At 39.2% G+C, this 23,000-nt stretch overlaps 1 long non-coding RNA gene across 5 annotated transcripts in view; it reads right to left on the bottom strand.

Annotated features, from left to right (window-relative positions):
* LOC102553020 (uncharacterized) overlaps positions 1-23,000 on the bottom strand; it is a 33,195-nt gene that overhangs the window by 2,324 nt on the left and 7,871 nt on the right. For 2 of the 5 annotated variants that reach the window (XR_357245.5, XR_010054881.1), the window contains exon 3: positions 3,170-21,924. This is a non-coding gene — a long non-coding RNA (uncharacterized LOC102553020). Of the gene's footprint in view, positions 21,925-23,000 lie in introns of all 5 variants that reach the window. The other 3 variants (XR_010054882.1, XR_005489347.2, XR_005489346.2) reach the window with 3 other exon arrangements.

Raw genomic sequence — 23,000 nt, 5'->3', positions numbered from 1 at the left:
GTGTGTGTGTGTGTGTGTGTGTGTGTGTGTGTGTGTGTGTGTACTCCCCTGATCTAACCCAGCAACACAGATCTCCGTACCAAAATCCTGCCCAGAGAGAATTGGTTTCCCAGGAGTGCTGTCAATTCTAAGTATATAGGTAAGACCAAACTTTTGCTCCAGTGACTGGCCAAAGGGAGATCCGCCAAGAGACCGCAGGGCACAGAACCACAGAGCATGCTACTTGGCATCATCAGAACAGAGTTCTCCCAGAACAGCAAGTTGTGGGTACCCTGACACACCGGAAAAGCAAGATTTGGATTTGGGATCACATCTCATGATGATAATAGAGGACTTTAAGGTGGACATAAATAACTCTCTTAGAGAAATACAGGAGAGCACAGGTAAACAGGCAGAAGCCCTTAAAGAGGAAACACAAAATTCCCTTAGAGATGTACAACCAAACAGGTGAGGAATTGAACAAAACCATCCAGGATCTAAAAACAGAAATAAAAACAATAAAGAAATCACAAAGGGAGATAGGCAATCGTGGAGATAGAAAACATAGGGAAGATACAAGCATCACCAGCAGACTATAAGAGATAAAAGAATCTCACGTAGAGAACACACCATAGAAAACATCGAAGTTCTTTTTATACAGATCTTTCACTTGCTTGGTTAAAGTCACACCAAGGTATTTTATATTATTTGTGACTATTGTGAAGGGTGTCATTTCCCTAATTTCATCTCAGCCTGTTTATCCTTAGAGTAGAGGCAGGCAAAGAAAATGCAAAAAGTTCCTAACCCACAACATCCAGGAAATCCAGGACACAATGAGAAAACTAAACCTAAGGGTAATAGGTATAGAAGACAGTGAAGACTCCCAACTTAAAGGGCCAGTAAATATTGTCAACAAAATTATAGGAGAAAACTTCCCTAACCTAAAGAAAGAGATCCATATGAACATATAAGAAGCATATAGAACTCTAAAAAGACTGGACCAGAAAAAAAAATCCCCCACCACATAATGAAAAGACCAAATGCACAGAAAAAAGAAAATGTATTGAAACAGGGAACAGAAAAAGGTCAAGTAACATATAAAGGGAGACCCATCAGAATTACACGAGAATTCCCAACAGAGTATAAAAGCCAGAAGATCCTGGGCAGATGTCATACAGACCTTAAAAGAACACAAATGCCAGCCTAGGCTACTACATGGAAACAGATACTAAACAGAGACACAGTAAAACTGACAGAAGTTATGATCCAAATAGATTTTACATATATGTCTAGAATATTTCATCCTAAAATAAAATAATGTAACTTCTTCTCAGCACCTCATGGTACTTTCTTCAAAACTGACGATATAAATGGTAACAGAACAGGCCTCAGCAGACATAAGAAGATAGAAATAATCCCATGCATCCTATCAGATCACCACAGACTAAGGCTGGTCTTCAATAACAACAAAAATGAGAGAAAGCCCATATACACATGGAGCTGAACAAAATTGTACTCAATGACAACTTGGTTTAGGAAGATATAAAAAAAAGAAATCAAAAACTTTTTTTAGAATTTAATGAAAATGAAGGCCACAACATAACCATCCATTAGGAAAAAAAACACAACATTTTCAACAAATGGTGCTGGTTCAACTGGAGGCCAGCATGTAGAAGAATGCAAAAATTGATCCATTCGTTTCTCCTTGTACAACGTTCAAGTTCAAGTGGATCAAGGACCTCCACATAAAACCAGACTCACTCAAATTGAAAGAAGTGTAAGTAGGGAGGAGCCACCAACACATGTGACACTTCAGAAAATTTCCTGAACAGAACACCAATGGCTTATGCTCTAAGATCAAGAATTGAGAATTGGTATCTCGTAAAATTGCAAAGCTTCTGTAAGGCAAAGGATACTGTCAATAGGAAAAAATGGCAACCAACAGATTGGAAAAAGATTTTTATAAACCTTACATCTGATAAAGGGCTAATACCCAATATATACAAAGAACTCAAGAAGTTAGACTCCAGAGAACCAAACTATCCTATTCAAAAAATGGGGTACAGAGCTAAACAAAAATTCTTGATTGAGGAATATCGAATGGTTGAGAAGTACCTAAAGAAATGTCCAACCTCCTTATTCACCAGGGAAATGCAAATCAAAGCAACCCTGACATTCTACCTCACACCAATCAGAATGGCTAAGATCAAAAACTCAGGGGACAACAGATGCTGGTGAGGATGTGGAAAATGGAACATTCCTCCATTTTTAATGAGACTGAAGACTGGTACAACCACTCTGGGAATCTGTCTGGAGGTTCCTCAGAAAATTGGACATAGTTCTACCTGGCCATTCAGCTATACCATTCCTGGGTATATCCCAACATATAACAAATACACATGCTCCACTACGTTCATAGCAGCCTTATTTATAATAGCCAGAAACTGTCAAAAACTCAGATGTCCTTCAAAAGAAGAATGCATACAGAAAATGTGGTACATTTATACAATGGAGTACTACTGTGCTATTAAAAACAATGTCTTCATGATATTCTTAGGCAGGTAGATAGAGAAAGGCCTGAAGGAACTTAAGGGGTTTGCAACCCCAAAGGAAGAACAAGAATATCAAACAGACACCCCACACACACACACACCAGAGTTCCCAGGGACTAAGCCACCAACCAAAGAGTACACATGGAGGGACCCATGGTTCTAGCCACAAATGTAGCAGAGGATGGCCTTGTAGGACATCAATGGGAAGAGAGGTCCTGGGTCCTGTGAAGACTTGATGTCCCAGTTTAGGGAATGCCAGGGTAGGGAAGCAGAAGTGGGTGGATGTGTGGGGAAGCACCCTCATAGTAGCAGGGGGATTAGGGGGTGGAATTGTGGGTTTCCAGATGGGAAACCAGGAAAGGGGTAACATTTGAATTGTAAATAAAATAACAAATAATGTGTGTGTGTGTGTGTGTGTGTGTGTGTGTGTGTGTGTGTGTGTGTGAGTGTGTGTGTGTGTATACTTTCAGTGTTGCAAGGTCTTTAGCATACATGCCTTGTGGTTGTGCTTGGTTTGAGATAATCCAAGATATTATTTGTGGCTATTGTAGGATGTTGATCCTCTGATGTCTTTCTTGGCCCATTTGTCACGTTGCGTATGAGATGGCTTCTGATTTCTAGGTACTGAAAGAACTCACCAGTTGCAGGAGTTTCCTGGTCAAAGTTTTAGGATCACTTATGTATTTGACCATATTGTCTGCAAATAAAGATACTTTAACTTCTTCCTTTCCAAATTGTTTTCCCATGATCTCCTTCAGTTGTAATAAATTCATCAAAAGGTTTAAAGCCCTAGGAAACAAATGAGCAACATGTCTATACTTTGATTAGAATGGTTCTTCAAATTTTATGAAACTTACAAGCAGACAGACTTCAATTCTATAAAGACTTTCACCTTTACCTAATCAGGAATGTACCTTCTCATAAAACACTGCCCTAACTTTAGAACAAAAGATCATTTGTTTCCTGTGTTTGACTTTTATTCTCAATTTCTTGTGGTATTTTTTTTTTCCTTTTCTCATCTTAATGTAGTTGTTTAACGAAGGGGAAAGATTCTCAATGACATTAATCTGATTAGGTATGAATAACGTGGTAAGACAATAAAACCTGCAGAGGTGTTAGGAAGGGATTGGCCCAAGTTCACAAGTTCACATGAGAAATTTCACAGAGTGAAAGTCTTCTGTACAAAGCCTTTCTGGAGGCTCAAAGGAAGCCTGGATGCTGGTAAATTTCCACTAAAAAATCAGCTTCAATATTTTCCAAAGTTGGCCATTCATGGGCATTTGTTTGCAAAATACAAAGCTCTTTTACTTTTTTTTTTTTTTTTGGTTCTTTTTTTTTGGAGCTGGGGACCGAACCCAGGGCCTTGTGCTTCCTAGGCAAGCGCTCTACCACTGAGCTAAATCCCCAACCCCGCTCTTTTACTTTTTGATGAGCACAGTGTTTATAAAGAGGAAAATACACTGCTTATAACACATTTCATTACTATATTAAAGTTGATAAAAATTCAGTATTTTCTGAGAAGTTAATATCTATAGTAAATAAAAACAAGCATATTGTACCTGGCACATTTTTGTCTCAATTTATGCAAAATAATTTTTGAACAATGTTTATAAATAGAAACTTCAGGTAATGAACTGGAATCAGTATTAATATTAATAATAAATTAATAAGTCATTAAATGGGAACTGAGGAACTTGAGGGTGATGCAATTGACAAAAGACAGAGTCCGTAAATTATTTTCCTTTTCAACTGAAGTAGAGTTATATGGTAGGAAGTTATTCAAAACATTTACTGTATTACTTTCTTAATTTGTCTTTGTCTAAATAAGCCATGGTTAGAGGATTTACAATATTTATTTACAGTATTGTTTCTCTTAGCCCAGAGATTTAGGAGATAAAATAATCCCAAAGGCAAATGTCTGTGTCAAAGAGTAGTTCCTCTTGAACTTTGTCCCTTACCTAAAGCTAAGACATTTTGTTTACTGAGAAGCCGTGGGGAGGGCAGAAGAGGACAGGAGTGGGTTATGACTTTAAATGCGTACAGTTGAAATTGTTGGTCATTAGGCACCAGGAAAGAGGGAAGTTGAGCTTGTTTTTCTTCACGAACAGGTGCCTATGTACAACACACGCTTTAGGTTCAGATACATATTTGCTTATTGAATAATATTCCTTTCTTACTATTGTAATTCTAGCTCACTGACATGCTTCTAAGTACACATTGAAAGCCATGCCAGATAAAACAAAGTTTATAAATTATAGATGCATGCACACTTGGAGACATTTTTTGTAAAATTTATATAAAATATTTGTGAGTCTTAGGAAAGATATGTAATGCACGTTTTCACATTGTAACGAAAATCTTAGCTGCTGCATTTCTATTGTGGTGAAGAGAAACCATGACCAAGGCAACTCTTTTTTTTTTTTTTTGGTTATTTTATATATTGACATTTCAAATGCTATCCCCCTTCCCAGTTTCCCCTTCACAAACCCTCTATCCTCTCCCCCTTCCCCTCTGCCTCTATGAGGGTGCTCCCCTGCCCACTCCTGCCTCAGCGACCTAGTATTCCCCTACCCTGGGTCATGGAGCCTCCATAGGACCAAGGGGCTCCCCTCCCAGTAATGCCCAATAAGGAAATCCTCTGCTACACATCCAGTTGGAGCCATGGGTTGCTCCATGTGCACTTTTTGGTTGATGGTTTAGACCCTGGGAGCTTTGGGGGTTCTGATTGGTGGACGTTGTTGTTCTTCCTATGGGATTGCAAACCAAATCAGCTCCTTCAGTCCTTCCCCTAACTCCTCCATTGAGGTCCCAGAACTCAGTCTGATGCTTGGCTGTTTGCATATGCATTTGTATTGGTCAGGCTCTGGCTGAGCCTCTCAGGTGACAGCTATAGCATGCTCCTGTCAGCAAGGGCTTCTTGGCATCAGCAATAGTGTCCGAGTTTGGTGTCTGCAGATGGGATGGATCTCTCAGTAGGGCAGTCTCTAGATGGCCTTCTCTTCAGTCTCTGCTCCACTCTTTGTCCTTGCATTTCCTTTTGACACAAGGAATTCTGGATTAATATTTTTGGTGGTTCCATCCCTCAACTAGGGGCCATGCCGATCCACTGGATATGGTTTCTACAAGTTCTATCTCCCCTTTGCTGGGTATTTCGGCTAATGTCCTCGCTGCTGGGTCCTGGAACAAGGCAACACTTATAAAGGAAAATATTTAATCAGGGCTGGCTCACACATTCAGAGGTTCTGTCTATTACCTTAACAGGGGGAAACACAGCAGCATCCAGACAGGCATGGCACTGGAGGAGCTGAGAATTCTACATCTTGTTCCAAAAGCAACCAGGAAAAGCCTAGCATCCTCAGGAAGCTAGGAGCAAGCTCTCATCCACAATGGGTGGAGCCTGAGTATCAGAGGAGACAAGACCTCCCAAGCCCATCCCCAACAGTGACACACTTCCTCCAACAAGACCACCCACCCTTAACAGAACCACTCCCTTTGGGACCAGCATCTTCAAATTACCACATAGCCTTATAAAGTATTTGCTGGAAGATTGTGATTATAATTTTATATGATAACAGGTTTTAATGCTCTCCCCCACAAGTACTAACATTGTGTACTATTCGATTATCAGTCTTCAAATCTTACTAGCAAGGCCATTTAAAAATTTTCCTTTCCTCTCCCTATTTTGGTAGATTTTTGTTTCTAATAGACTGTACTTATTAAAGAAAATATATTGCTGCTCTCTTAGGAATAAATATGGTATGCTATCACTCTACAGTGATAGCACAGTGAATTTTGATAGCACCACCAGGAGACCACACACTATAGAGCAATACTTCCCTCTCCACCATAGACACATACTGTCTCAAACACACAAAAAGGGCATCTCTCCTAGTTAAAACGAAATTGACACTGAGGTGGAATGGTAGGAAGAGTTTCTCTCTCATCACGACAATGAGTCAACTTGGAGAAGTCTTTCTGAAATATTAATCTAAAGCTATTACTCTTTACTCAGAAGCAATATTTACTTAGTAATTAGATGTGATTGGAATTACATTATACCATATTTGAAGATTGTATGGGTTTGGTTGTAGAGCACCAGGATAAGGAGACTATTATAATATATTGGATTTTTTTTGGGTTTGGGGATCATATAAAATTACATTTATGTAACATGTAGTCTGTAAAGTGTGAAATAATACCATATTGTCAAATAATCACTCTCCTCAGGAGACTTTGTATTTATTTGTCATTTTAAAGTGGACAGATTTTCCTAATCCTCAGATTAACCAGTACTTAACAACCCTTCAATGAAGTGCACTGTTCAATCATTCAGATTAGTGAACAACTTCCATAAATCACACACCTCCATATGTTTGTTTTCTAGTGTGTTATGATTCAAAGTGTGCCAGGTACAATTATTCTTATCTTTGCAAAATAATATCATGCCTTTGGCATATAATTAGAAACTAATGGCCATTGTTTTGGTGATATCAGTATGTCCTATCCACTGACATGTGATATTTGATATTTTCATAATCACATATTAATCTGTTTTCTTATTTAATACAAAGTCCAGCCAAATTCTTTTGGTTTCTGACCTGTATGCCATGACAAGCACACACCTACAAAGTTACATGTGCACACATCTAAAAATAGGGAAATGTCTATTTGAAAAGAAAAATGAAACATCACCTGATATATTATGATTTAAAATGTAAGTGTATTTTTAATTCATTTATAAATAGAAATTTTCTCATTTGGAATTACCTCGTCTGCAAAAATATGTAGAAGTCAAATGATTTCTCAGATATAGTTGGTTTTCTGTAGAAATACAATACAAATAGAAGCCAGATAGGCTAGATATGAAGCAGGAAATAGATTAAGAAAACTTCTCATAAAAATCAAAATCTAAGAAGGACTAGAAAGACTTTAATCTCTATAACATAGCATAAAACAAAAAAAAAAAAAAAACCCAAAAAGCACGCATACACACACACACACACACACACACACACACACACACACACACACACACACACACAAAAACCCACAGGATCTGTGATGGTTTGTTCATGGTTGACCAAGGGAGTGGTACTATTTGGAGGTATAGACTTGTTGGAGTAGGTATGGCCTTGTTGGAGAAAGTGTGTCACTGTAGGTATGGCCTTTAAGACCCTCTTCCTATGTGCCCATAAGCCAGTTTTCTAGTAGCCTTCAGATGACAATGTAGAACTCTCAGCTCCTCCTCCTGCACCACTCCTGACTAGATGCTATCATGTTCTCCCCTTGATAATAATGGACTGCTCATTATTATAATATTGGAGCCTCTGAACCTTTAAGCCAGTCCCAATTAAATGTAGTCCTTATAAGAATTGCCTTATAATTCAAGGTGTGTGTTCATAACAGTAAAACCCTAACTAAGACAGAAGTTGGTACCAGGGACTGGGGTATTGATGTAATAGGCCTGAGCATGCTTTTGTATAGAAGACTAGGGATTTAGGGACTCTGGGTTTGGAAAGCCATGGAATGCTTTAAGGAGCTTAACGGATCATCCTAGTAGAAATATGGAGGAGTTAGTTGCTGAGGGTGATTAGAACTGTGGAAGTCTGGCTCTAGAGGCTTCAGAAAAGAAGAACGTTAATATGTGGCCAAGATACTATTCTTGTGATATTTTGGTGAAGAATGTGGCTGCTCTTTGCCCTTGTCCAAAGAATCTGACTCTATGGTGAAAAGATTTATATTAATCGCATTGACAAAGGAAGTCTCAAAAAAGCCCAGCAGAGACTTTGTTCCCTGGTTAAGCCTCATGAAGAGCGTTTTGAATAAGCATAGCAAGATTAGAAAAGAAAAATATAAAATGTATGGTTCTAGTAAACAAGGGGCACCAGGAAGTGAACTGGAGCTGAATCCTGTATTCAAGGAAGTGAACAGATTAGGGGAGTCGTGACTTTGTCACAACATCCCTCCCAGCTAAGCTTATTGTTTATGCATGAATAATTGAACAACAGTTATATTATATTAGGTGTTATTATTGTGTGGTTATTGATTTTACTTGGACTTTTCATCTGAAACGAACTACAATCTAGAAATGATGCATGCAGGCTTTTGTTCTGGATCTTGAGGCATAGTGCCCATGAAATGATTAGGCCCCATCAATGTGGTACACTCCTTCAATTCCAGGCGACAAAAGCAAGCAGATCTCTGAGATCAAGGCCAGCCTGGTACAGAGAAAATTCTAAGAGAAAAGTTTACGTCCAGGCTTGGTGGACCACATGTTTAATCCCAGTGTTTGGAATTAAAGGTCAATGTAAAGAGCAAATTCCAGGACAGTCACACTTAGGCAGTGAAGAAGGTGGAAAAGAGAAAGCTGGTGATGATGTAATAGAACAAAGGGGCCATGTTTCAGCTCAAGCAAGCAGCAGAATTCAGCAGTTTCAGTCATGTGGCTCTGGCTTTAGAGTTAAAAATAGAATGGACTACTGGGACAGTTGATGTTGGCTAGATGGAGCTAAGAAATGAGCAGTGATTAAGAAGAGACCAACATCACTAAGGTAAAATCTTCTGGAAATTGTTCTTTGAGAGCACAAAGAAACTGTGTTGTAGAATAGCAAGGTTGAACCTTGTGCTGCAGCTGGACTTGGTAATGTTTAACAATCAGCCAGGAGGTCATGGATTTTGAAGTGGTCATGGAGAGCAGTTGAGACCTGGCACTGTGAGAGGCCAGGGAAGGACATTGGTGAAGGTGCAGCCTCACTTGCAGTTGATGTCTTAGGACTGACGGGGTCATGCAAAGAAGTTGAGGCTTGGTACCACGAAGAGAATCTATGAGAGGCTATTAGTGAAACCTAGTTGTAGCCAAAGACCCCAGTATATTTGAGAGAGCATTACCATAGGATGATCACCAAGAACAGTAGCAGTAGGGGAGTAGAGTCAACCAGAGCCTAGAGTTCTACAGAGGGCAGAGCTGAAGATGTGATACAAGCCCTTTGGATGAGTCCAGAAGATCATATGTGGATATGATTTTGTTTGAATTTGAAATGAAAAGAACAGGAGAAATCTTAATAAATCGAATCATTTGAGTGGAAGAAACAAACAGCTTACCTGACCCTTTATTTCCCTTTCATTCTCTTACCCAGATGGTCCTTTGCTCATCAGTGCCTAAGAAGCTTGTTTTGGTTTGTTGTTTCTGTGTTTGTTTTATGGAAGGCACTGTTCTAGGCATCAAGGAAAGAGTAGCAACTAAAACAGACAAATTTTCTAGCCCCAGGCTAGTTTATACATGTCTACATTGTCTTTTGCTTCTGTCTAATTCTGTCACACATGGCATGTGTCTGTAGGGACAAGTGATAAGTAAATGTTAACATGTCAATTAATGATGATTGGCACCTTGAATTAAAATGACAGCCATTTAAATGAATGAGGTGAAACCAGGGTCAGTGCTGTTACTGTAGGTGGAAGGTCCCTCAGTTTCTAAGGAAGTGCCGTGTAGTGCTCTCTAAGAGGGACAAGTTCAAATGACCTGTATCAAGAGAGCCCTGATGGACACAAGGGCTCTTGAACCTCAGCACTCCATCCACTCAGACTTTTGGGCTCCTGAGTTCTGTGGGATGAATCCTAGAGATGGTGAGTACTGGAGAGTTAAGCACTTCTCCAGACTTGAGTCTTTACCTTAATGAAAGGCCACAGATAGGATGGTCACGATTAGCCTTGTGTTGGGCAATTTATTCTGTTGTATTTTGGCTGTTTTAGATTTCAAGACAGGGTCTCACTGTGTAACCTTGGCTCACTTGAAACTTTCTCTGTTGATCAGGCTGTCTTCAAACTCACTTGGATCTGCCTGCCTCTACTTTCCAAGAGCTGAGATTAAAGGCATAGATGCTGACTGATAGGGTTTTTTTTTTTTCCCCTCCTCGGTTTTTAAAATTAATTAAGCCACTTGCTAATTTTGTGGTTGGGCCTGACTATGGAGTTTAGGCTGACCCAGAATTAACTATGTGACCAACGTAGGCCTGGGATTCACTATATAATCTGGGTTGGTTTCAATGCAACTAGTCGAAGAGCCATGAAAACTTGATGGCTGGCGTTCTCAGCCCCAACAGAGACAGCTTTAACAACCCCTCCAAGGCTCAAGGAACATCCTGGAAGAAGTGGTGTAGGAATGTAAGAGGTGAGGATGGATGAGAAGCACAGTAAGAGGTACACTCTGGACGTGACAGGAGGACTCCACTAGTAAACTCACTGTAGCCATGGCTGTCTGCACAAAACCTGCATGAAACTGGGCCTATCAATGTGCAATCACACCTGAAAGAAGAACCCAAGAGGCCCTTGTCTTCCCTCGGGGACTTTGGCAATTCATGCTGTTGAGGGAGGAGTATCACTTTCTTCAATGACATAGCCTCTCAAGTCACTTCCCTACCAAAGTCAGGCAATTTTTCCTAATTTAACTCAGAGGGCCACAATCAGGAATCTGTGAAAGGAAGAGAGATGCTGGAAAGAGGGAGGGGCTCCAGTAGGAGAGATATGGGGATGAGCATGGGGTGCTGAGCATAGGCAATGAAAATGGCTCCATGAATTATATACATGTGTAAAACTTTCAAACTGAAACACGGAAGGAAATCAGACCATCCTGCCCCAGCCTGCTTAGTGTTACTGTGTGTCCCACAGCCGCGTAGTCCTTTAGACCCTGTGCTGTAACAGAACAAAATAAAGCATGGACAGGGAGGTCAGGCGGGAGCTTTTAGAGATTTTAGACTGGTACCCAAAAAGATGACTGAACAACAGCCGTGCAGTGAGGTCAGTGTTCAGATCCCAGCCTCATTAACTCTAGTGGCAGAGGTGACAGAATTATAGACTGGTGGAAAGGAATAAGAGAAATAAACAATAAATTAATGTCAGCAATCTTAGCCTTGAGCTGGGCATGACTTTCATCACAGCACTTGGGGAAACATTGAAAGGGTTCCTCTGGGCTGGAGAGATGGCTCAGTGGTTAAGAGCACAACTGCTCTTCTAGAGGCCCAGAGTTCAAATCCCAGCAACCACAGGGTGGCTCACAACCATCTGTAGGGAGATCTGATGCCCTCTCCTGGTGTGTCTGAAGGCAGCTACAGTGTACTTAAAAGATAATTCTTTAAAAATAAATAGATAAATAAAAATAAAAATAAAGTGATGCTCCTCTGTAGTTTTGAGATATGTCTGTCACCCAAATCCCTGGGGTTGGCAGAGCCCAGACCATTGCTAGGAGTTCGAGGCTATTCTATTTTATAGAGAAAGTACCAGAATATTGTTTGGTCTGCAAAGTGGAACTGTCTCAAAAAAAAAAAAAAGTGTAGTTTGGTTATATTATCTTTGAAGAACTTACTAGACATCAAATGAATGGTTGTAAATTTTTGAGTTTTATTTGTTGGTTGGTTTGATTTTAGTCATGGAAACATTCCAAGAAATTAAGTCAAAAAAAGTAAAAATGAGAACAAAGAATCAGGACAAAGAGAAGGGACAGATTTTGACTCTAAATGATAGAATTTTGAGAATTTCAGACGTTTAGAAAAGGTAAGTCAGCAGAAAAGAAAATAGCTGGAAGGGTCATCTGTGGGTGTTGCTTTCCCCATCGCACAAGCGCACCAGAGTTGCACCTGGCCAATTCCACTGCTCAGGTTTACCTACTGTAGCTCAAGGTTGATGCACATGCTGCCACACTGCCTGTACCAGTGTGAAAGCACATGGTGGCAACAGGGAACCAATGTGTTGTACGGGGCTGGACCTAAGACATATCTCTCTCCCATTATAAGTAACTCCATTATAAATTACACTTGACATATTATAATATGTCCTCCCCTCCTCACTCTAGAACCTCTGGTTTGGCAGTTTCCTCTTAGACTGTCATTGCTGGGGAATGCTTCATTAGTTACTATTAGTCCATCACTGTTTCCGTACAGCTGCTTCTAGAATAATCTTCTTGTGAAATGAATTCGACTTTGTTGTAGTATTGCTTACAAACTTAATAAGCAGTTGAATAATATATGTCTCAATCCCTAATCTGGGATAATTTTATAGTTTACTTGTATAACACTGTTTATCGTATGTAGGTTGGGGAGAGGGGTATTGCATCTGTCTTTATGTGTAGATTCAGAGGCAGGATATCAATGTCAAGTGTCTCCATCCCTTGTTCTCTATCTTATTTACTGAGGTAGATTTTCTCAGTAAACTCGGATCCCAGTGATTTGGCAACGTAAGCTGGGCCCGCAGCTTTGGAGTCTCTCTAATCACCCACTGTTAGTGCTGATTTTGTAGGTGTATGTGGTTGTGTCCGGCTTCTTTTTTTTTTTTTTTTTTTTTTTTGGTTCTTTTTTTCGGAGCTGGGGACCGAACCCAGGGCCTTGCGCTTCCTAGGTAAGCGCTCTACCACTGAGCTAAATCCCCAGCCCCGTGTCCGGCTTCTTATTTGTGAGTTGAAGATTCATATCCACGCCCTCATACCTGTTCAGTATACACTTTACACACTGAGCCATCTCCCTAGCCCCTGATTTACTGGTTACTTGGTGAGATTTGATATAGCAAGGTCATAACCATTTCAGAAAGTTTACTTAATCAATATGAAGAATTCTGTTTGTCATAAACAAATGAATTGACGTCAAACCCACTCAGAGAACAACAGCAACAGACCCACTACTGTTATTTAAATGCGAAAGGCCCATTTTAGGCTCCTGAGTTTGAAAACTTGGGTCCCAGCCAGTCTGTCTTGGCAGGCTGAGAAATCTTGAGAAGATGCAGCATCTTTGCAGGAGAAAATCATCCAGGGATAAGGGTGCTGTGGGTTTTATAGTCTGTCCCTACTTCTTGTTTCTTCTGCCTCCTGGCTGTGGGTACGATGTGACCAACTCCTGCCACTGTGTCACTATGCTTTCCTTGCAACTATGAACATCACGTGAACTGCAAGTCCCAAGAAACTTCTCCTCCCTCAAGTTGCTTCTTGTTAGATATTGGTAGTATCAATGAGATAAGTAGCTAATCAAACATTGGTGTGATGAACGCTAGTTCTGTTCATCTCTTCCTAATTTTTTCAATTGTCATTCTGCCAATTCTTGAACATACTAATATCTTTGTTATATCATGTCTTAAAGATTGTTCTAATTCATTCAGGTGGTTCCTGCTGAAGTTAGGACCAGTTCTGTTTCCCAGCCCTATGTTCTCAGAAACAAGACTCGGACTCAAAATATATCTACAAATACCTTGGTTAGATACCATTGTGTCCTACATTCTGCCACGTGGCTGTTTCCTGTACCCAGATACCATGTGTCCCTCTCCACATCCTCCAGGGCAAGTCTCCTGCCTGGCTCTATCCAAGAATTTGTTCTCCTCCCTGATCTCCCCTCTCCTACTTCCTTCTATGTCACAGGCTGTAGGTTTTTTAATTGCTAGCTGATACACCCATACAACATACAAGATATTCTTTCCACAGGTTCCTTCAAAGCAATAATATAAAAATAAGTTCATCCCAAAGACTTATTATGACTACAGTATATTTTAAAACTTCGTTACTGCAAATTTTCACACACTGTGATGAATATTTTTTGACTTAAAACTAATAGCAACCAATATAATATCCAGATGTTTACACATATGTAAAAATCAGCATTATATCTTATACAAACAATCTTTTATAAAGTAAAATTGGTAACAAATAAGAATTAAAAATGGCTGTTCTTATAGTCTAAAGCAAATTTAGACTATTTTATACACTATAATAACAATTTCCAAATAAATGCATAATTTTCTTTGGTATAAATTGTATTCTATTTCTTTCTCAAAATAAATTATAATAGCCTATAACATAGAGGTCTGTTTCCCATGCATATATTTTAAAAGAGTATATTAATATGAATATACACTGAGAACTATGTCATAGAATTTCTACTAATTATAAGCTACTAACTTAGGATTATGATTTGCATAAAAATTAATTTGGGAGATTTATGAAATGGGGAGCTGAGATATAGCACAAAAGCCAGGTAAACCTGTTCACAAGGGCTGTTTATTCTAAGATGTGACAAAAAGTGAGAAGCTCAATGCATGAAAGAAAATCTGAATCTGACCAAGCATGGTAGAAGTTCATGGAAATCTATCATGGAAAACTATCCAAGGCTTGGGGACATGTTCCTTCCCAGATCACCATGGATCACCCTAGCTAAGAAAACTGAGAATCTCAGGAGAGCTTTGGCAGTATAGGTAAAAACTTATTGGAAAACAAAACAAAATAAAACAAAACAAAACATGGAACTCTCTATGCCCATATGCACTTCTCCCTAGCAGTGAGCATTATAGCCCAATAAACTGTGATAATGGTTGGGGCATCAACAAATGGCTTACTCCTCCAGAAAATGAAGAGAAATCTAGATGATTTTTGAGGGCTAGACTGTTCAAATGAGGTGCTCACTGAGGTCCAGTTATATGGAGAAAAACCTAGTTCATTCTCAAAAACATGCTTGACAGAACCTGAAATACCGTTAAGCCAGAGACTTGGGAATGAACTGATATATAGGAAAGGAACACAGCTCCTCTGAACACAGGAACATGCTTGGCATAAGACAGAACTTGTGTACGGCTTCCTGTTCTCATAAACTTTCCTACCTTCCGTTTTCTATAATCTGATATCTTCTCTGATCTCATGGTCTTCTCTCTCAGGACCCTGCTACTGAAGAGTGGCCTGCTGGTCTATTACAGATAATGATAGAGCCCATAAGACGAGAGAAAATCAAAATAAGCACTAAGGAGGTAAAGTTGGGACCTTCTTAATACTCTGCTTTTCCCTGGTTATCTGGAAGATTGTAGTAATATATAGAGGTCATTAGAGTTCTACTAAACAACCACTCTAGTCTTAACATGAGGCCTCATCAATAAAAAAGTGAAATATAGCATAGACATGAATTTACTGAACTTCAAATATAATGTGAAATCATTTACAAATCTATCCATGAAGTACTCCTTCTAAGGGAGTACTTTCAAAGATCTACTTATGTCAAGGTCAGGACATCTTTTAAAAACTCCATATCCCTTTCCTTCACCAACAGTGAGGACAGTAGCTCTCAACATCATTTTCCCCTGATGGAAAATCGCATATTAAATCTAAATCATAGTAGAAAAATACTGGAGATGTGGTCAACACACAAGCAGCTCCTTGAAACTTTATGAGGTAGTTTAATATGATATTTAGCAAATAAAATAGAAAAAGAATCATAAATAAGGAACTGAAGTAGGGCAAAATAACTATCAGTGAAAGACAGAAACTACATATTTGAGAGAGAGAGAGAGAGAGAGAGAGAGAGAGAGAGAGAGAGAGAGAGAGAGAACTAAGTACATTCCTGAAGTTGCAAAGCAGTATAACTATCAGGGGAAATTAAATGAACAGTACGTATATCTGGGTTAACAGAAGACGATGCCAATGAACATAAAAGAGGTTAACATATTGTTAAATCTTAAGAGCGCAAACATGAAATAACAAGCAGTAACCAAGACAAGCACTAACTGGGTGAAAATAGGAGACTCAGTAGTTCCATACCATCCCCACCAGTCTTCCGTCACACACCCATGATACCCTGAGAACTATGATACTATAAGAAGATTCCTCATGAGAGGTCACTGCAAAGTTTGAAATTCTTTAGTGCAGAAAAGCAATTATTCCAAGTAATTTAAACAAGAGCTGCAGTAAGACAAAAGCAAAATGAAAATTTGATGGCCAATTCAAGAATTTTTAAATTAGTCACTAACTTATTCCAATACCTCTGAAGAGGTAAACTCAGCTTAGTGTCAATCTCCACATAAACATTTGTAAATGGTGGCCATTTACGTTTGACTGATCAGTAAATCCAAATAGGTTATTGTGTGAGGTGCCTGAAAACATTTGATCCAAGAGAGATCATAACCAGATGCCCATTTTCTGCTAAAGAGGCTTAGGCTACACATCATTGTCAAATGAGAAGATCAGAGAACGAGTACTGCAACTGAAGCACTGAAAACCGAAAGGTGAGGGTTCTTTGTCCCTCACAAGCAGGAAGTATTGCATGGATGGGTTTGGCTTGATACAAGGGTATGGATTCATTCCATCCTTCTCGTCTACCATCTTCAATATTGTGACCAGTTTGTCCTAGCCACAAAGTAGACACCAGATGCCTGCCATCTTCATACTTGACAGGAAAATAGGATTGGACTGGGGGGAAGGGGAGGGGGAGAAGTGGCAAACATAAAAGGCCACATGTCAAATTCCCCACTAAGTGACAGTGTAGAGAGCTGTTCCTTGAACATTACTTCAGAACTTGTATGAAGGTTCTAGCAGGGGATACAGCTCCTTGTATGTCCTTGACTGACTGTCCTTACTGTCTGTATTAGTCAGTGTTCTCTAGAGTCACAGAACTCATGGACTGTCTCTATGTATCCAGGGAATTTGTTGTGATGACTTACAGTCTGCCATCCAATTAACCCAACAGTGGTCAGCTGTGCATGGGAAGTCCAAGAATCCAGTAGTTGCTCAGTCCCATGAGGGTAGTTACTTCAGCTGGTCTTCTGTAAGTAGGTTCTTACGAATGTGCTGGCAACTAAATGCAAGCTGTCAAAGAATTTTCCTTCTTCCAATGTCATTACGGTAGGTCTCCAGCAGAGGGTGTGGCCCAGATTAAAGGTGTGTGCCACCAGGGCTGGATCTGAGACTTGCTTTGCCCCGGGCTGACCTTGAACTCAGATCTCCTAGCCTCAGTCTCCTGGGATTAAATGCGAAAGGCCCATTTTAGGCCTACTTTGCCTGGGCCTAAGCTTTTCATGGCCATTATGCCTCAAGATCTTCACGCCAAGATTCAGGTCAGAAACATGTGTCTTCCAGCCTCAAGATCTGGATCTCAGTGAGCCCTCCAATTCTGGATTGTAGTTCATTCCAGATATAATCAAGTTGACAACCAGGAATAGACATTACATTGTCCTTCTCTATTTGGGGACTGCTATCATCTTCCCCAGCCTCCCAGCTTTGGGGGTGGATGCACTTGGAGCTGAGAGGGAGCAAAGGGACAACTCTCTAGCCAGCCAGACCTACAGCTGATAATCAATGGGATGACTGACGTCACAAGCAGATCACCCTCCCATCCTCTTAGGGCATTCGTAATCAAACAATACTGGACAGGTAATATTCTATTGTGCATACTGATATTGTGAGCTATTATGGAAAGCTAAAAGTTACTGATTCATAAACTCAAATGAGAAGGGGTAAGCAACCAGCAGTGTTTACCATAATTATATTTTTTTTTCTGAAACATGGTCACATAAAAGGGTCGTGAGGTTATGTGAATTTTATTGAAAAGAAAAAAAAACTTGTTTATTTTTGTGGTGAGGAGAAGGAAAGTTTTTTGCTAATAAATCACTGAACAATTAAAGGTCATATCAGGGCTTACCTTTTCTGTGTCGAAAGAGTATATTAGCCACATAAATTCAATCTCTTAAGAAAAAATTTTCAAAAGAATAAATCCTTTTGATAAAATCACCTTGTGTTTATTTTTATTAATGTATTCGACACTATTGCCTCACCACATCTTTCTTCCTCTTGTCCTGTTTCAACACACAGCTCTTACTTATGACATACTTCTTCAGTTCTACCAAGTGTAGCAAGTTCTGTCTTCATGTCTGAAAAATATTATGATCCTGAGGAGGTTGAGTATTTTATCCCTTTGTCTATTCTTTTTGCCAAGTACATATAAGTCATGTTTTCTACATGGTAACCTGTAAAAGTTAAAAAAAATCATACTGAATACTTTTCAGTATTTTTTCTGCCAAGTTTAATCAACAGTATCATTTTATTTGGTCCAACCATAACAAAATTATTCTATTTTCTGTAACCATTTTCCCTAATAGCTTTTTACTTCTAAATGCATTAGTAGTAGCAAGGAAAAAATTTCCCAACAAAAACAATTACAGGAAAACATAATAAAACCCAGCATATATTATTATAGAAACTAACACTAAAAATGCCTCTGGTAATATATTGCTGAGATAATTTTTCTCCTTCCTTATCTCTAAAACAAAAAGGGAAATGCACTGTATTACAAGTATCATCTCATGAACTAACAAGAAGCTTGTGATTCTTGCAATATTTAAAATATGGAATTTTATAGCAAAGTCATTGCACAACATAATAAATATTATTAGCAAGTATATAGACACATAAATGTTTTACTGAGGCAGGCAGGAAAATTAGGATTCCTGTCTGGATTTCTGGAACCTGTGAGTATGTTATATTATATGGCAAAGGAGAATTAAGATAAGAGATGAAATTAGGAATCTAATTACTTGATCCTTAAGCTAGCAAGAATAGTCGGGTTATCAATTTTGGATACAATCTCAAGAGTTCTGTGTAATAGAGGGAAGCAGAAGAGACAAAGGTTGAACGATGTAAGAGAATGACTCTATTAAACACTCTTGTGCTGAAGACAGAGGGAGCCACAATCATGGTTACCAGAATACCGACAGTAGCCTTTGGATTCCCATCTTGGATTTTAGACCTGCAATTATTCTGTGGTCATGCATTAAGTGGCCTATAAGAAACTAATATAAACATGTTAACCCCCAAGAACTTGAAGGTCATACTTTTGCATCTTTAATCCCAGCACTTAGCTGGCTGAAGCAGGCTCTCGGCCAGCTTTTATCTACAAAGTGAGAATCAGTTAACAAAGGCTGTAGGTTCAGTGCCAGCCTTATCTACACAGTGATAATTAGGTTAACAAAGACTCCTGAGGCCTGACTTTAAAAGAAATCAAAACAAACTAAATACCCACATCTCTAAAAGCAACTTGGGACAGAAAGGAGGCTGGGCAGGTAAAGGTTCTTGCTGTCAAGCCTCAGGACCTGAGTTCCACCCATGAGCTCACAGAGAAGGAGAAAACCAAGCCTCCCAAAATTGTCCTCTGTCTTCCACAGCTTGCACACACAGGCACACAGACACAGACACACAGACACACACACACACACACACACACACACACACACACACACACACACACACACACTAAAATAAAATTTTAACCCCCTCCCAATGTAGCTGTAGAATTACCACATAGTACTCCTCCACTATTGTGTATCCTATTCTTCCCCGCCCACATTTTGTAGTTCTTCTAAAGCTCTGAATTCTGATCACTGTAAGGATGTGTCACCATTCAGATTTTATTTCCTTGCTCCAGTGTCTATAATAGTTTGGATGGCACCATTTCAGGATGGTGGGCTTCTCTTTTAACCTGAGCTCCTAAATGACTATGCAGTGAAGTAAATATTCTTTATGCCATCCACCGGAATGTAGCACAGCGGGATTATGGTTTTAATCTAAATTTTAGTAACATGTCAAAGTTTAAAGAGAAAGTTGCTATCGTTCTGTGGCATCCACATATCCCAAAGTATAGCTTAGAATAGATATCACTAGCAAGTCCCAAATTCCTCTGGCCCCTTTATGAGACTTCCTTGTTGACATTCTCCCTTGAACACCTTTGGCATACAGATTCACAATTCTAACTGGTGTTCCCTCATTGATGCCTGAAGTGAAACCATGTATTTCTTTTAGGAATCATATTTTTCACCAGACCAGCCATTTTCAACCAGCAGCAGGTGAAGATTCAAACATGTAAATGCAAAGTCTGGGCCATTTTTAACAACAGATAACCCCACTTCCTCCTGGAAGTGCCCAGAACAGCAAACACTGTCCCATTCCCTGGCATCCAGCTAATCTCAAAGACTTCTGACATTCTCATCATCTTAAACAAACAATTCTTTGACTTTTAGAAGTTACCTGCCAAAGAACAGAGAGTTGAGGTTTTATCTGGGCCTAGAGAATCTAAGAGGTAAATAGTCGCTCTTTGACCAATGAATTTTTTATTTCTAATTTTCATTTATTATTAATATGCAGGGTCTGGAGAGGAATATGTGAAGTCAGAGGACACTTTGAGGGGTGAGTTCTCTCCTATTTTTGTGTGGGTTCCAGGGATTGAAGTCAGGTAGCCAGACTTGCCCAACAATGCCTTCCTTGTTGAGATAGCCCACTGGCCACTGGCCAGTGAATTGTATTACTGTCGTGTGAATTGTTACACAAATAAACCAAAGATGACTATCCCCATCCCAAGTTATTTCCTTTTCTCCTTTCTTTTATTTCCCCCTCTTACTCTTTCCTTTCTTCTCCCCTCCCAAAACAGGGTATCATATAACTGTGGCTGTCCTAGGCATAGAACAGCAGCTTACAACCTGTGGGTTGTACCCCCCTCAACCCTTTCACAGGGTTCACCCAAGACCATTGGAAAACATATACTTACATTATGACTCAAAACAGTAGCAAAATTACAGTTATGAAGTAGCAATGGAAACAATTTTGTCATTGGGGGTAATCACCACATGAGGACTTGTATTAAAGGGTGGCTTCATTAGGAATGTTGAAAACCACTGGCCTACAATGAGCTGTGTGGTGGTGGGAGTCAGATCTAGGACTCAGTGCAGATTAGACAAGTACATTTTACCATTTTTTCTGCATCTCCAGTCCTAAGTTCTTTCTTTCCACAAGCCTACAACTTGTGAGCTCAAGAGCCTACTCATGCTGATATGAAAAGTTTACATATCCAATTGTTTGTAACACTGCCTCAATAAAAATATTTTTGGCCATTTACAGGTTTTGCAATTTTTTCTTCCAGGAAAAAAATGTACCCAGTAGATGCTAGCTATTGATGAAATAAATGCTACAGCTATAAGGGCCCTTCAGTGTTGCTATCTTTTGCATCTATCTGGTTTAACTGCTGGCTGTGGTGCTGCAGGACATCATATGATATGTAGCATCCTTCTATGACCCTCTCCACTTTGTATGCTGTGCTTTCCTTCCTTCTTGGGTATCACCCCATCCTTACTCATTCCATCAAGAACTGTAGCCATCGATAATGCCATGTGTGAAGGAATTCTATTACAACAAACTGTTAAGATGCTGTCCACACAAAACCCGTTCCATATCTTTTCCATTGATCAGTTCTGAAATCTCTTGAGCCCACCTCAGAATCTAATAAACATTGTCTGTTTTTGCTAATTAAGCTATTCAGCTTAATGAGTTTATGAGCTTATGAGTTTATAAATTCACTGCCAAGTAACTGAGAAAAAAATTCTAGTTAAATGAAATAACTTCCTATTATCAGTTGGGACTCTAGTGTTCCCATCAGCAACATCATTTTAAGGCTTGGTATTAAAAGAGTCTGTTGCTCTTGCAGAGGACTGAAATCCAGTTCCAGTTCCACATGTGTGTTTATAGCCAGCCACCTTTAGAAGGTTCAGCTTCAGAAGATCCATTCTACTCTTCTGGTCTTTTGCAGGAATCCAAATATATGTGAAAATATGCAAACATATTCTAAAATAAAAATAAAATAGATCTTTAAAAAACACAGATTTGATTTGTTTGATTGGATTAAATTTAAGGAGTACATTTTCCTTCCCTTTATTTGTCAGTTACTTTCAAAGCTTTGTAAAAGATTATCTTAATTCAGAGCAATTCCATGAGCAGACATACAACCACCATTGAGAACACATTATCATGCAATGAATGGCCAAGACTCCAGGCTCTGCCTCTATTACCACGATTTATATTTCAGTTTTTTTTTTCATTTCATCATATAACCTCAGACAACATATTTAACATGACAAAGTGGTTTTTCTCATTTAAAAAAGAAAATAGAAATAATTGTTCACAACAATGTGTCATTATTTTGAAGACTTTGGAGTCATTTGAAAGAGGAACCTGTGTAGGGGAGGAAGGCCATCTTTAGAGGTCACAATCGTAGCAGGATACACATCTGTTATCACTGAGGAACTGTCCTACCCTATCTTTCTAGATCTGAAAAGCTAAGAGCCTGGGGCAGAGTCAATCTTACTTTTTTCAAGTTGTTTCTGTCATATAGTCTGGTTAAAATGGCAAGAAAAAAGGAACAGACAGAACACATCTTAGGTAAATTTAATAATTCCTTATGATGAGTTAGGTTATGCAGGTATGACAAGAACCCCGCCTACCTTACATCTAACCCTTCTCAACAAAGCAGATCATCAGCATCTCTAAAATTATTTCTACGATGTTCCTCCACTATTATTATTAATTTTTAACTTGTAATAAATATATATGTTTTTAATCAATAGTCTGAAAGCATGTGACATCTTTTTCCTCATCAACATTTTTTAAAGATTTATTTATTATATATGAGTACACTGCTGCTGTTTTCAGACACACCAGAAGAGAGCATCAGCTCCCATTACAGATGGTTGTGAGCCACCATGTGGTTGCTAGGATTTGAACTCAGGACCTCTGGGAGAACAGACAGTGCTCATAAGTGCTGAGCCATCTCTCCATCATCAACATTTTACCCAATGATTTCAGTACCTTAATTATTTTCAATATTACTGAATGCCACTTTCCCATAAGAACTTTGCTTATCT

The sequence above is a fragment of the Rattus norvegicus genome, chromosome 9 (genome assembly GCF_036323735.1).
Source record: "Rattus norvegicus strain BN/NHsdMcwi chromosome 9, GRCr8, whole genome shotgun sequence".
Classification (NCBI taxonomy): domain Eukaryota; kingdom Metazoa; phylum Chordata; class Mammalia; order Rodentia; family Muridae; genus Rattus; species Rattus norvegicus.
This window is presented reverse-complemented; position numbering and strand designations above follow the sequence as displayed.